We start from the raw sequence: 13,187 nt of genomic DNA, 5'->3' as shown, positions 1-13,187 counted from the left end.
TCCGTTACAGAAGATGAAATGCCAAAGAATTTGAAAAAATTCTCCAGGCTATGATACAGAGTCCACAGCACAGTGCTGTGTGATAAACGTAACGGAAAGCCAAAGAATCAAATGGACGCTCATGGAGGAAGGGAGGGGGGACTGAGGACTCCAGCTATCCCACAATCCCCGCAGTCTCCGAAAAGCATTTGCATTCTTGGCTGAGCTCCCAATGCCTGTAGGGTCAAACACATTGTCAGGGGTGGTTCAGGGTATAGCTCGTCAATTTACTCCCCCCCGCGAAAGAAAAGGGAAAAAAATTGTTTCTTGACTTTTTTCAATGTCACCGTATGTCTACTGCATGCTGCTGGTAGACGCGGTGCTGTGGCACTGAATAGCAGCATTCTCTCCTCTCCCTGCCCCGGTAGCAGATGGTACAGTGCACTAGGACTGGTAGCCGTCGTCATCATCCTATGAGTGCTCCTGGCTGGCCTCAGGTGAGGTTGGCTGGGGGCATCTGGGTAAAAATAGGAATGACTCCCAGTTATTCCCGGCAGATGGTACAGAACGGCTGGTGACTGTCCTCATCATAGCAACGGGGGGCTGAAGTCCATTAGCCCCCCCCCCTTTCATGTCTAAAGAAAAGATTCTGTACTGCCTGGACTATCATAGCAGTGGGATGCTGGGCTCCTCTCCCCCACACCATTTAATGTCCTGCCTGGACTATCATAGCAGCTGGAGGCTGCCTCCTCCTCATTTTATCTCACTAAAAAGTCAGTGTTTCTTATTCCTGCATTCTTTATTACTTCATCACACAAATGGGGGGACACTACAATGGTAGCCCAGGAGGGTTGGGGGAGGAGGGAAGCAACAGGTGGGGTTGTTGCAGGGGCACCCCCTAGAATGGCATGTAGCTTATCATTTCTGTGGGATCTGACATGGAGCAGCTGTGCTCTCTGGTTCTCTAGTACACTTGCCCCATATTCTAGGCAGGACTGACTCTATTTTTAGATACAACCTAAAGGAGAGAATGACCCAGGGGGTCATTCCCATTTTTGTCTTTGCACCCCCAGCCAACCTCAGTGAAGGTCAGCCAGGAACACCCATGACAGCTGCAGACAGTATAGAGTGACTGATAACCGTCATCTCATCACCAATTTACAATGGTACAGTAGACAGTACAAAACAACTGGTAACCATCTCTGCTACCTTGCAAAGGCAAATGAATGCTGCTGTGTAGCACTGCAGTACTGCCTCTGTCAGCGGCATCCAGTACACATACGGTGACAGTGACAAAAGGCAAAACAGGCTTCATGGTTGCCATGCTATGGCATCTGCCAGGGCAATCCAGGGAAAAAGGGCGCAAAATGATTGTCTGCCGTTGCTTTCACGGAGGAAGGAATGAGTGATGACATTTACCCAGAATCACCCACGACACTGTTTTTGTACCATCATGCATTGGGTACAGTGGGCGGGGGACACTGCGGGAACGATGGGATAGCTACGGGATAGCTACCCACAGTGCAATGCTCCAGAAATAGACGCTAGCCTCAGTACATGAATGCACACCGCCGAATTAATGTGCTTTGTGTGGCCGCGTGCACTCAACTTTATACAATCTGTTTTACAAAACCGGTTTATGTAAAATCGGAATAATCCTATAGTGTAGACATACCCAAAAAGATAGTTTTTACCTTAACCTAAATCACAGGAAGTGGGTCAATTTATGCATTTTGAAAGAGCAGCCTGGAGAAGCTAATGTTGTTGTTTCCTGTGCCGTGATTGATTTCTAGAGAGAAGAATTTACTAATCCCATGGATGCCAAACGAGTACCTTTCACAACGACAATAACAAGCTATTTAAAAAAGTTGTGTTCAGAGAGCACATTTCGTATACCCTGCTTTATAAGAGTTATATAAATTATTGTCTGAGATGTTTAGTCTTGTCGGAAAACAGGCTTCTGTGCTGCACTATTGCTGTGAGATACAGGCAGATTAATTAAGATACGAACAGACTACTAATTTTCTTTCCTCATCCACGTTTGCTAAAGAAAAAGAAGTGACAAAATATCTAACTGGGTATAACAAATGAAAGAAACTAATTAAAATGCTTAATTTATGTGAAAATGTGGCTTTTGTAATACCGCCATGATTAGTGAAACATATGGTGATCTGCTGGAGAAGTGATGGTTTTGTAAGAAGGCTGAATGTGGGTTGTTCTACCTTATGCAACCAATTTCTGCAAGAGCTGAAACAAGTTTAATAGAAGACAATACAAGGCCAAGATGTGCCCTATTTGGAAAGCCTGCATAAGGGCTAGAAAACTAGGCTTTCCCTGTGGTTTATTCCACAAGTGTGTGGAACAATCAGGGAGCATGGATCACAGAAGAAATGCTGGAGGCCAGGGTCACCAGTGCCTCCATGCTACTTTCTTGACCCATCAGGCTACCGTTTGCTCCTTTTGAATATGGCAGTCAGTGACAGATTTGTGCAAACAGAGTTTCCCTGGTGGTTGCTGCCTTTACAGTCCAGACATAAAAGACATCTTTCACAGACCACTGGGGCTCCATTCAGAAGTTAATACAGCCCTAGATTGCATTATCTCCTGAGCAGATGTGTTGAAAAGTTGTGTGTATATACGGTGGGGGAAAAGGTGATGTATACCTCATAGCCTTGAACCTGGCCCATCCCTTCCCTTTGCACTCTAGATTTCCAGTCCCCAGTGGAAGGCAAACAATCTGACAAAATGGCTTAATCTTCCCCTTCTGTATGGAGTGATGATGAAAACATAAATGAATTGTTCCTCCCAGCCCAGGCAGTCAGATCTCGTTGTCATGGTAACTTGTTGGGCTCTAACCAAAGGGCACTTTTTATGTATATATTGATTTATTTAGATGTACATATGAAAAGGAAAATGCCTATCCAAGCTCTACAGGGCCCACAAAAAATTAATTTAAATTTAAAACATGCCAGTTAGTAACTTCTTGTCTATTGCTTATTTTGTGCAGAGAAGTGCAATTACCAGGTGAAGTCAACTGCAAAACCTTTTGATAACATGAATATTTAATCTCTAGAATAAACGTCGTAAGTGCAATATCTGAGAAGTGTTCAAACAAATATTCAATATAAAGCACTGTTTTAAATCTAACCACTGTGACACAGAAAGTTTCATTATTACCTGTAAATATAATATAGATTATTCATTAAGCAAGACAAAATGAAAGTCCTACTTGAATTTACAAATATACAGTGTGCTCTGACAATCACTGTAATAATGAAATAAATAAGGGTGTAGGACAAGCATACTGTAAGTCAAAACTTCGTAGACAGCCCGCAGAATAAAGATAAATGCAGCAACATCAAGCCCCAGTGGAAAACAAAATTTGATTAGAAAGGCTCTAAAATATTCAAACTGAGAAGGAAAAGTAAAAAAAACAATTCTAAAATAAAATTAGACAAGGAAAACAGATCAAGTCAGAGCAAAGCAGCAGAAAATCAAGATACAAAAGGAAAGACTGCTGAATAAAGATTAACTGCCCTTATTGCAAGGCACTGTACACATGGTAAAACATTCAGACTCTCTGACAGCAGTACAAGAGCTGGAAAAAGAATAAACATTTTAGAAAAGAAGACAGGGCCAAATTTTCAAGAGCTCAGCATTTAATAGCTCCCACTGCTTTCAACGAGAACTGCAGGGTGCTTAGAACTTCTGAAAATCTCGCCACTTCATTTAGATGCCTAAATGGGAGCTGAACTCTGGGGAATCTAGTCTATTGGTGGCTATTTGCCATCTCGGGTCCTTTCAAAAGAAACCAGGGGCATGTCTACACTACTGCTCTATGCTGACCTATATTAGGTCAAGTTACAGCCACTGCAGTAATTACTACGGTAGCTGACGTCCACCCTACCCTCCTGTTGATGGGGTGTGCCCTTACTAAGAATGCTTCCACCAACTAAAGAGGGGCAGTATGGGGAGCTAAGAGCCAGGGTTCTCAGCTCCTCATCAGGAGCTCACCTGTCACCCAGGGTTCTCAGCTCCCCACTCCCAGCCACCAGGGGGGGCAAGTGAGGCAATTTGCTCCAGGCCCCAAAGGGGCCTCGCGAGCCCTGGCCCAGCAGCAGTCTGGGTCTTTGTCGGCATTTCGGCGAAGACGCGGAGCAACTGAAGGGCCCCCCGCCACCAAAGACCTGGACCGCCACCGGGTGAGTACAAGCGCCGCAGCTCCCTCGCTTTGCCCCAGGCCCCCTGAATCCTCTGAGCGGCCCTGCCCAGCCAGAGGCAGGGGTCAGCTGCCTGGTTTTCTTGCCTCTCTGAAGATTAAGCCAGGCTTCTTGCCCAGCTGGAAGTGGGGGGCCTGGGGCAGCCCTGCTCTAGTTCCTGACTTTCTTGTCAATTTCACGGCTCCAATGAAATTGACAAGACAGACAACATCCAGTGTAAGGAATGCAGCGTCTACACAGACATTGTGTCACCATAACTACACCAACATAAGCGCTACAACTCTTGTGGAGGTGGAGTTATGATGTCAGTGTAGCAAGGCACTTACATTGACAGAACAAGGCTGCAGTGTGTACACAGACATATTTGGTCAACATAAGCTGCCTTTCATCGACCTAACTGGGTAGTGTAGACCAGGCCTGAGTTGGGCCCTTAAGATACTTTTGTTCCCCCCAGTCATGTGAAGATGTTTGGTGCTGTCCTAGTTCATGCAAAATAGGGATAGCTGCAGTATAAATAAAATACATTAAAATTGTTGTTTAAAGTATTATGATCATCGTTTTAGTGACAAGATATACTTAGAACAAGTCTGTGTGTATTATTGATGGGCCCTGAAAAGCAAGTTTATAATAAAAATCTTAACATAGCTTTCATCAGCCGGATACAATTATATATATTTACTACATTATTTATGGATTGCTATAAAAATGGTTGTCCCTCAAAAATGTAATATCTGTGCAAAGCAAACAGAAGATAAATATCCTTTAATGCTATTAGATATAGAAAGCAAGAATAAAAACATGTCCCAACTATATATATATACACACACACACACACACACGAAATGTCCTCTAAAAGGCTAGAAAACTAAATACTTGTAATCAAAGGAAATATGAATACATTATCCCCTAGAATAGGAATGAAAAAAACAAATTTATTTTCAGCTCCATGCACTTCTTTCCTCTCTCAATGATTTCTCACTCTATTACAGTGCATGGCATAAATTAATATTTTAAATCACAATCATGGAGCACCGTAAATGAAAAGCCTGCCACTGGGAAATTATTTTTCATATTTACCTGAGTAAAGGGATTATATGTGAGAGCACACACTTTCCTACTCAGAAAGAAGTGATAGCATTACTAATTACATATATTTTCATTATGATACAAATATTATATAATGCTGCAATGCTAATGGCACCCAAATCTGTTAACTAGAATGTTTATCCCTTGTTGTTCAGTTCGAGGCCTCTTTATTTTTTTCCACAAAAATAAACAGAAAATCTACCTGATGATGTGTTATTTTTAATATAGCCTGTATTTATTGTACAAGAAAATCTTATTTAATAATAATAATAATAATAATAATTAATAATAATTCAGTTCATGTGGAATCTGGATTTTCCATTATATTTTTTATTTTCAGATTGTACTTGTTTATGGTCCCCTGCTCGAGTAAATAATCAAGCAACAGTTTTCTGTGAGATAGTAGACAAGGTAAATAATGTGATACCTTCTATTGCACTAAACCAAAAATTAGAATACAGTAATGAGTTTTCAAGCTAAGCTCCACTAGTAATCAGTAACCAAACAGAAGCAAAAAGAACGAGGAGTACTTGTGGCACCTTAGAGACTAACAAATTTATTTGAGCATAAGCTTTCGTGGGCTAAAACCCACTTCACCGGATGCATGCAGTGGAAAATATAGTAGGAAGATATATATACACAGAGAACATGAAAAAATGGGTGTTGTCATACCAACTACAATGAGATATTAATTAAGGTGAGCTATTAGGTGAGCTATTTTCAGCAGGAGAAAAAAAAAACTTTTGTAGTGATAATCAGCATGGCCCATTTCCAACAGTTGACAAGAAGGTATGAGTAACAGTAGGGGGAAAAATAGCATGGGAAAACAGTTTTTACTTTGTATAATGACCCATCCACTCCCAGTCTTTATTCAAGCCTAATTTTAATGGTGTCCATTTTGCAAATTAATTCCAATTCAGCAGTCTCTCGTTGGAGTCCGTTTTTGAAGTTTTTTTGTTGGAGTATTGTGACTTTGAGATCTGTAATTGAGTGACCACGGAGGCTGAAGTGCTCTCTGACTGGTTTTTGAATGTTCTAATTCTTGATGTCTTATTTGTGTCCATTTATTCTTTTGCGTAGAGACTGTCTGGTTTGGCCAATGTACATGGCAGAGAGGCATTGCTGGCACATGATGGCATATATTACATTGGTAGATGTGCAGGTGAAAGAGTCTCTGATAGTGTGGCTGACGTGATTGGTCCTAATTCATTGTAACACGAAATCACATTAACCTAATGTGACCAGATAGCAAGTATGGAAAAATCAGGACAGGGGGAGGAAAGTAATAGGAGGCTATGTAAGAAAAAACTCCAAATATTGGGACTGTCCCTAAAAAATTGGGACATCTGGTCACCGTACATTAACCAGAACTTGTCAAGGTCCAAAAGGGGACAAAATGTGCAGCAGAAAAAACAGAGTACTGAAATGAAGAGTAATAAAAGCTTAAAATGGTGTAAGATGAAATTTGTTAAATAAGAAATTTCCTATGTCTTAGTTTTATAAAACAGCATTTCTGAGATAAATAATGGACACTAATAAAACAGTTCACTCCATATCTGTTTGAGAAGGAGGTAACTGAGTCTAAAATGAAATGACAGCACAAAATACTTTGTAATAAGTGTTCACAATGTTGGGAACAGAATTCATTCCCCAAAAAACTGGAATATTTATTTACATTTTTTGGTAAAACAAGGGGAGAAATAGGAGGATGCCCTGGACGCACAAAAGAAGTTAGGCACCTAGAAAGTCACAGGAACAACACTGGGATATTCAAAGTCTGAGTTAAGTGCTTAGGCTCCCTGTAAAACGAATGGGGGGCAGGGCAGAGTTAGGTGTCTTAGAAAGCAATGCTCAAAAGGTAAGCCAGATGAGCTGGGAGCACCCCAAGCTAGCCTGGAAGCTCAGCAAGGCCCACATCAGACTTCTGCCACCTCCTACACCGAAACACCCTACTTGAGTGATCAAGCAGAACCATATGAAAGTCAGCTCTAAAGAGCTTCTCATGTTGAAAGCACAAGGACATCACATTATCTTCTAAAAAGTACATCTTCAGAAATGGATTGCAAGGCCACAGGCTCAGAAGACACCCATCTCAAAGTCCACCATTTCACTCACCTTTCAAAATCTCCACAGGAGAGCACACACCCAGGACTCCAGACACACAAGCAACAGACGGTACAGATGGCGGTGAGTTCAAATCACCCGAGGGACATGTGATTTCCGCCCCCCCCCCGGAACGAATGTGGAGCAACAAAGGGGAAGAGAGGGGTGAATTGGGGAGCAGAGTTGCATGTTGCACCATCTCTCTGACACACTCATACACTTTTCTACAGTCTCAGCAACCTGCCAGACCCCAGCCATGGGACATCCTCCCAGAAATCACCCTCAATCCAAGAGCACATCAGAGATGTCCTGGAACTCCTGGCTGCAAAGGCATTATGGGTTTATGTTAAACTTGTCCACAGATGGAGGGGAGCAGTCTCATATCATGGAAGTCGAAACAGGTCAGCCTTACTTCTGGGCCTCATCATTACATGGTCATCCAAATGTATGCAAGGGTGCCAGCTGCCCACTGGAAAAAAATCAAATCCTCTCTAATCATGTTCCTCCACTGAAATGTGCTCCAGGAACACAAGACAGCCCTAATCCAGAAAGGAAGACAGTGTAGGTTCCCCACCCCACTCTTCAACACAACATTCCACCAGGCACTTCTACCATCTGGCCCCAGATTACCTTCCCCCACCAAATACACAGCTCCCACAGAACACCACAGAAGAGCAAGCAATGTTCAGAACACTCACCAATTCCACAGAATAATGAGGAGGAGGAGGAGAAGAGGAGACTCGCAGCCAAACACAGCAGGAGTAGCAGCAGCGCAACAGAGACCCCTGGCATCCCAGAACAGACATAGCCCACCCTCACCAGCTGACCCAAGAAAGGAACCACATTGCTCCATGAGGACCACACATAGCAGGAGAAGGAGGGAAGCAAGAAATGGAAAGGCATACATCTGTGTTGGGGTGTAGGGTCCCCCATATCCTAGGGCTCCACAGAAAGCATTCCTTTGTTTTAGAACTGCATAGCTAATCCATAAGAGATAGGTGTCCAAAGATGGAGCCTCACCAACTGCATGGGCTCCTATGTCTGAGAGTTCAACACAGGAGGCTGGACTAAGGTGCCTATATGATTGCCAAGTGCTGAGCGAGGACTGGGTGTCAGCTGAACACAGACCACATGGTCATGCGGTAACAGGAAAGCACCACTTTGGAACACGCAATAAAAGCTGAAGCATGGGTCACATTCTGTTTGCACTCCAGCCCCAGCATGGAAGTATTGGATGCCAGAGTGAGGGAGCAGCCACCAGGCATCCTGGGGAGGTGGGGACAGCATAAGCAGCACAGAGCAAACATCAATGAAGCAGAGATCAAGGCCATTAATGACTTCATGCAAGCCTATGCTAATGTGCTCATGGATGCCAGGACTCAACAAATGAACATAGGTGCTAAGGAAAGGCTTTGGGTGGGGGGGCTCAAGGACCAGGTTAGTGCCTAGGAAGACATGGATGGGGAATAGAGGACATCAAGAAGAAATGGAGACTGATAAGGGAGCACGCAAAGGCAGGCTTGCAGGGGATTGCTGGAAGAGACTGGGGCAGCCTAGGTGTATCAACTCCCACAATGTGTGAGGATGGCAGGGGCCACCTTCTGTGCCTTGGCCATGATGGGGACCAGGGAGCTGAAAACCACACAGATGTGTCAATGACCATGCCATAAGTATCAGCAGTAGAGTAGAAAGAACAAAGAGGATGCTGGATGGCATGGAGGACTGCACATGAGCACTTTATGGGTGATCAATCACAGCAGCCAAGTGTCTCCGTCATATTATTAACAAGCACATGCACTGCTACACAGTCAGAGACCATAGAAGCAAGGTGGCAAGATTCCATTTTCCTTTACCCTGAAACAGGGACTCAGGCACCTAACAACTTTTGTGCATCCAGGCCTCTAAGCATCTCCAACAACAACATAATATTCTCTACTACTACTTTAATAATTTGGAGGAGAATCATTCCTAATGTAACTTCAGTGAAGTTAGAACTACGTCAGATAAATTTGACCCATTACGCTCAGAATTAAATACAATTTTGATACGAGATATATAATTTTAAAAAATGGAGCGTCAACTAGATAAACATAATATACACACTTGAAGAGGATGACATAAGACACAAATGCTTTTGAAAAGTTAACCTAAGATTTAAGAAAATTAAGTCCAATAGGCTTTCAATAGGACTTAGGCTCATAAGTGACTTCGGTGCTTTGGAAAATGTTATCTATAGGCCCCAGTTCTGAAAGCTGCTCCATGTAGGTGGATCTCAAGAGCCCCATAATGCCCCACTGATGTTAATAGGTTCCACCTGAGTGCTGGTCCATTCACACAGTTCTTATAGCTGGACTAGGGTCATAGACCATATCAGGAGATGGAAACAATGAGAAACAGAAGGTTTTTGAAGCTGCTCCCACTAGGTATTTGAGCAAATAAAGGTAACAAAGTTTTCTGAAACTGCTCAGTGAGGAGAGGGAAACAGTAACGGGAGACTTGGAAATGGCAGAGATGCTTAATGACTTATTTGTTTCGGTCTTCACTGAGAAGTCTGAAGGAATGTCCAATATAGTGAATGCTTACGGGAAGAGGGTAGGTTTAGAAGAGATGGCCTTCACCTTTCGAGGAGGGGAAAGGCCTTATTTGCGCACAGACTGGCTAACCTCGTAAGGAGGGCTTTAAACTAGGTTCGACGGGGACAGGTGAGCAAACCCCACAGGTAAGTGGGGAACAAGACCTGGGAGATGAGTTGGAAACAGGAGGGAGCATGGGCTATAATGGCAGTGAGGAAGGAGGGTCAGGGCAAAGCTGGGAGGCAAGATCAAACCAGTATCTTAGATGCGTATATACAAATGCAAGAAGTATGGGTAATAAGCAAGAAGAACGGGAAGTGCTAATAAATAAATACAACTATGACATTGTTGGCATTACTGAAACTTGGTGGGATAATACACACGACTGGAATGTTGGTGTGGATGGGTATAGTTTGCTCAGGAAGGATAGACAGGGGAAAAGGGAGGAGGTGTTGCCTTATATATTAAAAATGTACACACTTGGACTGAGGTGGAGATGGACATAGGAGATGGAAGTGTTGAGAGTCTCTGGGTTAGGCTAAAAGGGGTAAAAAACACGGGTGATGTCGAGCTGGGAGTCTACTACAGGCCACCTAATCAGGTGGAAGAGGTGGATGAGGCTTTTTTCAAACAACTAACAAAATCATCCAAAGCCCAAGATTTGGTGGTGATGGGGGACTTCAGCTATCCAGATATATGCTGGGAAAATAACACCGCGGGGCACAGACTATTCAATAAGTTCCTGGACTGCATTGCAGACAACTTTTTATTTCAGAAAGTTGAAAAAGCTACTAGGGGGGAAGCTGTTCTAGACTTGATTTTAAAAATAGGGAGGAACTCGTTGAGAATTTGAAAGTAGAAGGAAGCTTGGGTGAAAGTGATCATGAAATCATAGAGTTTGCAATTCTAAGGAAGGGTAGAAGGGAGTACAGCAGAATAGAGATAATGGATTTCAGGAGGGCGGATTTTGGTAAGCTCAGAGAGCTGATAGGTAAGGTCCATGGGAATCAATACTGAGCGGAAAAACAACTGAGGAGAGTTGGCAGTTTTTCAAAGGGACGCTATTAAGGGCCCAAAAGCAAACTGTTCCGATGGTTAGGAAAGATAGAAAATGTGGCAAAAGACCACCTTGGCTTAACCACGAGATCTTGCGTGACCTACAAAATAAAAAGGCGTCATATAAAAAATGGAAACTAGGTCAGATTACAAAGGACGAATATAGGCAAATAACACAGGAATGCAGAGGCAAGATTAGAAAGGCAAAGGCACAAAATGAGCTCAAACTAGCTATGGGAATAAAGGGAAACAAGAAGACTTTTTATCAATACATTAGAAGCAAGAGGAAGACCAAGGACAGGGTAGGCCCACTGCTCAGTGAGGAGGGGGAAACAGTAACGGGAGACTTGGGAATGGCAGAGAGGCTTAATGACTTCTTTGTTTCAGTCTTCACTGAGAAGTCTGAAGGAATGTCCAATATAGTGAATGCTTATGGGAAGAGGGTAGGTTTAGAAGATAAAATAAAAAAAGAGCAAGTAAAAAATCACTTAGAAAAGTTAGATGCCTGCAAGTCACCAGGGCCTGATGAAATGCATCCTAGAATACTCAAGGAGTTAATAGAGGAGGTATCTGAGCCTCTAGCTATTATCTCTGGGAAATCATGGGTGACGGGGGAGATTCCAGAAGACTGGAAGGGGGCAAATATAGTGCCCATCTATAAAAAGGGAAATAAAAACAACCTAGGAAACTACAGACCAGTTAGTTTAACTTCTGTGCCAGGGAAGATAATGGAGCAAGTAATTAAAGAAATCATCTGCAAACACTTGGAAGGTGGTAAGGTGATAGGGAATAGCCAGCATGGATTTGTAAAGAACAAATCTTGTTAAACTAATCTGATAGCATTCTTTGATAGGATAATGAGTCTTGTGGATAAGGGAGAAGCGGTGGATGTGATATACCTAGACTTTAGTAAGGCATTTGATACAGTCTCGCATGATATTCTTATAGATAAACTAGGAAAGTACAATTTAGATGGGGCTACTATAAGGTGGGTGCATAACTGGCTGGATAACCGTACTCAGAGAGTAGTTATTAATGGCTCCCAATCCTGCTGGAAAGGTACAACAAGTGGGGTTCTGCAGGGGTCTGTTTTGGGACCGGCTCTGTTCAATATCTTCATCACCGATTTAGATGTTGGCATAGAAAGTACGCTTATTAAGTTTGCGGACGATACCAAACTGGGAGGGATTGCAACTGCTTTGGAGGACAGGGTCAAAATTCAAAATGATCTGAACAAATTGGAGAAATGGTCTGAGGTAAACAGGATGAAGTTTAATAAAGATAAATGCAAAGAGCTCCACTTAGGAAGGAACAATCAGTTTCACACATACAGAATGGGAAGAGACTGTCTAGGAAGGAGTATGGCAGAAAGAGATCTAGGGGTCATAGTGGACCACAAGCTTAATATGAGTCAACAGTGTGATACTGTTGCAAAAAAAGCAAACGTGATTCTGGGATGCATTAACAGGTGTGTTGTAAACAAGACACGAGAAGTCATTCTTCCGCTTTACTCTCCACTGGTTAGGCCTCAGCTGGAGTATTGTGTCCAGTTCTGGGCACCGCATTTCAAGAAAGATGTGGAGAAACTGGAGAGGGTCCAGAGAAGAGCAACAAGAATGATTAAAGGTCTTGAGAACATGACCTATGAAGGAAGGCTGAAGGAATTGGGTTTGTTTAGTTTGGAAAAGAGAAGACTGAGAGGGGACATGATAGCAGTTTTCAGGTATCTAAAAGGGTGTCATCAGGAGGAGGGAGAAAACTTGTTCACCTTAGCCTCCAATGATAGAACAAGAAGCAATGGGCTTAAACTGCAGCAAGGGAGATTTAGGTTGGATATTAGGAAAAAGTTCCTAACTGTCAGGGTAGTTAAACACTGTAATAGATTACCTAGGGAAGTTGTGGAATCTCCATCTCTGGAGATATTTAAGAGTAGGTTAGATAAATGTCTATTAGGGATCGTCTAGACAGTATTTGGTCCTGCCATGAGGGCAGGGGACTAGACTTGATGACCTCTCGAGGTCCCTTCCAGTCCTAGAGTCTATGAATCTATGAATCCAAGTATCCAGGATAAGCTAGTTTAGACATTTCAGCTTATTTCTAAAACAAAACACCCAATGGGGATAAGGCAAACTACTTGCTGGAGATTCTAATACTATTGCAAGTGAACACA

At 42.9% G+C, this 13,187-nt stretch overlaps 1 protein-coding gene across 4 annotated transcripts in view; it reads right to left on the bottom strand.

The window, feature by feature from the left end:
• ADGB (androglobin) overlaps nt 1–13,187 on the bottom strand; it is a 221,736-nt gene that overhangs the window by 102,283 nt on the left and 106,266 nt on the right. The gene's annotated exons all lie outside the window — the stretch shown is intronic.

Source organism: Gopherus evgoodei, chromosome 3 (assembly GCF_007399415.2).
Source record: "Gopherus evgoodei ecotype Sinaloan lineage chromosome 3, rGopEvg1_v1.p, whole genome shotgun sequence".
Lineage (NCBI taxonomy): Eukaryota > Metazoa > Chordata > Testudines > Testudinidae > Gopherus > Gopherus evgoodei.
The sequence above is the reverse complement of the archived record's forward strand: the minus strand, read 5'-3'. Positions and strand labels throughout refer to the sequence as shown.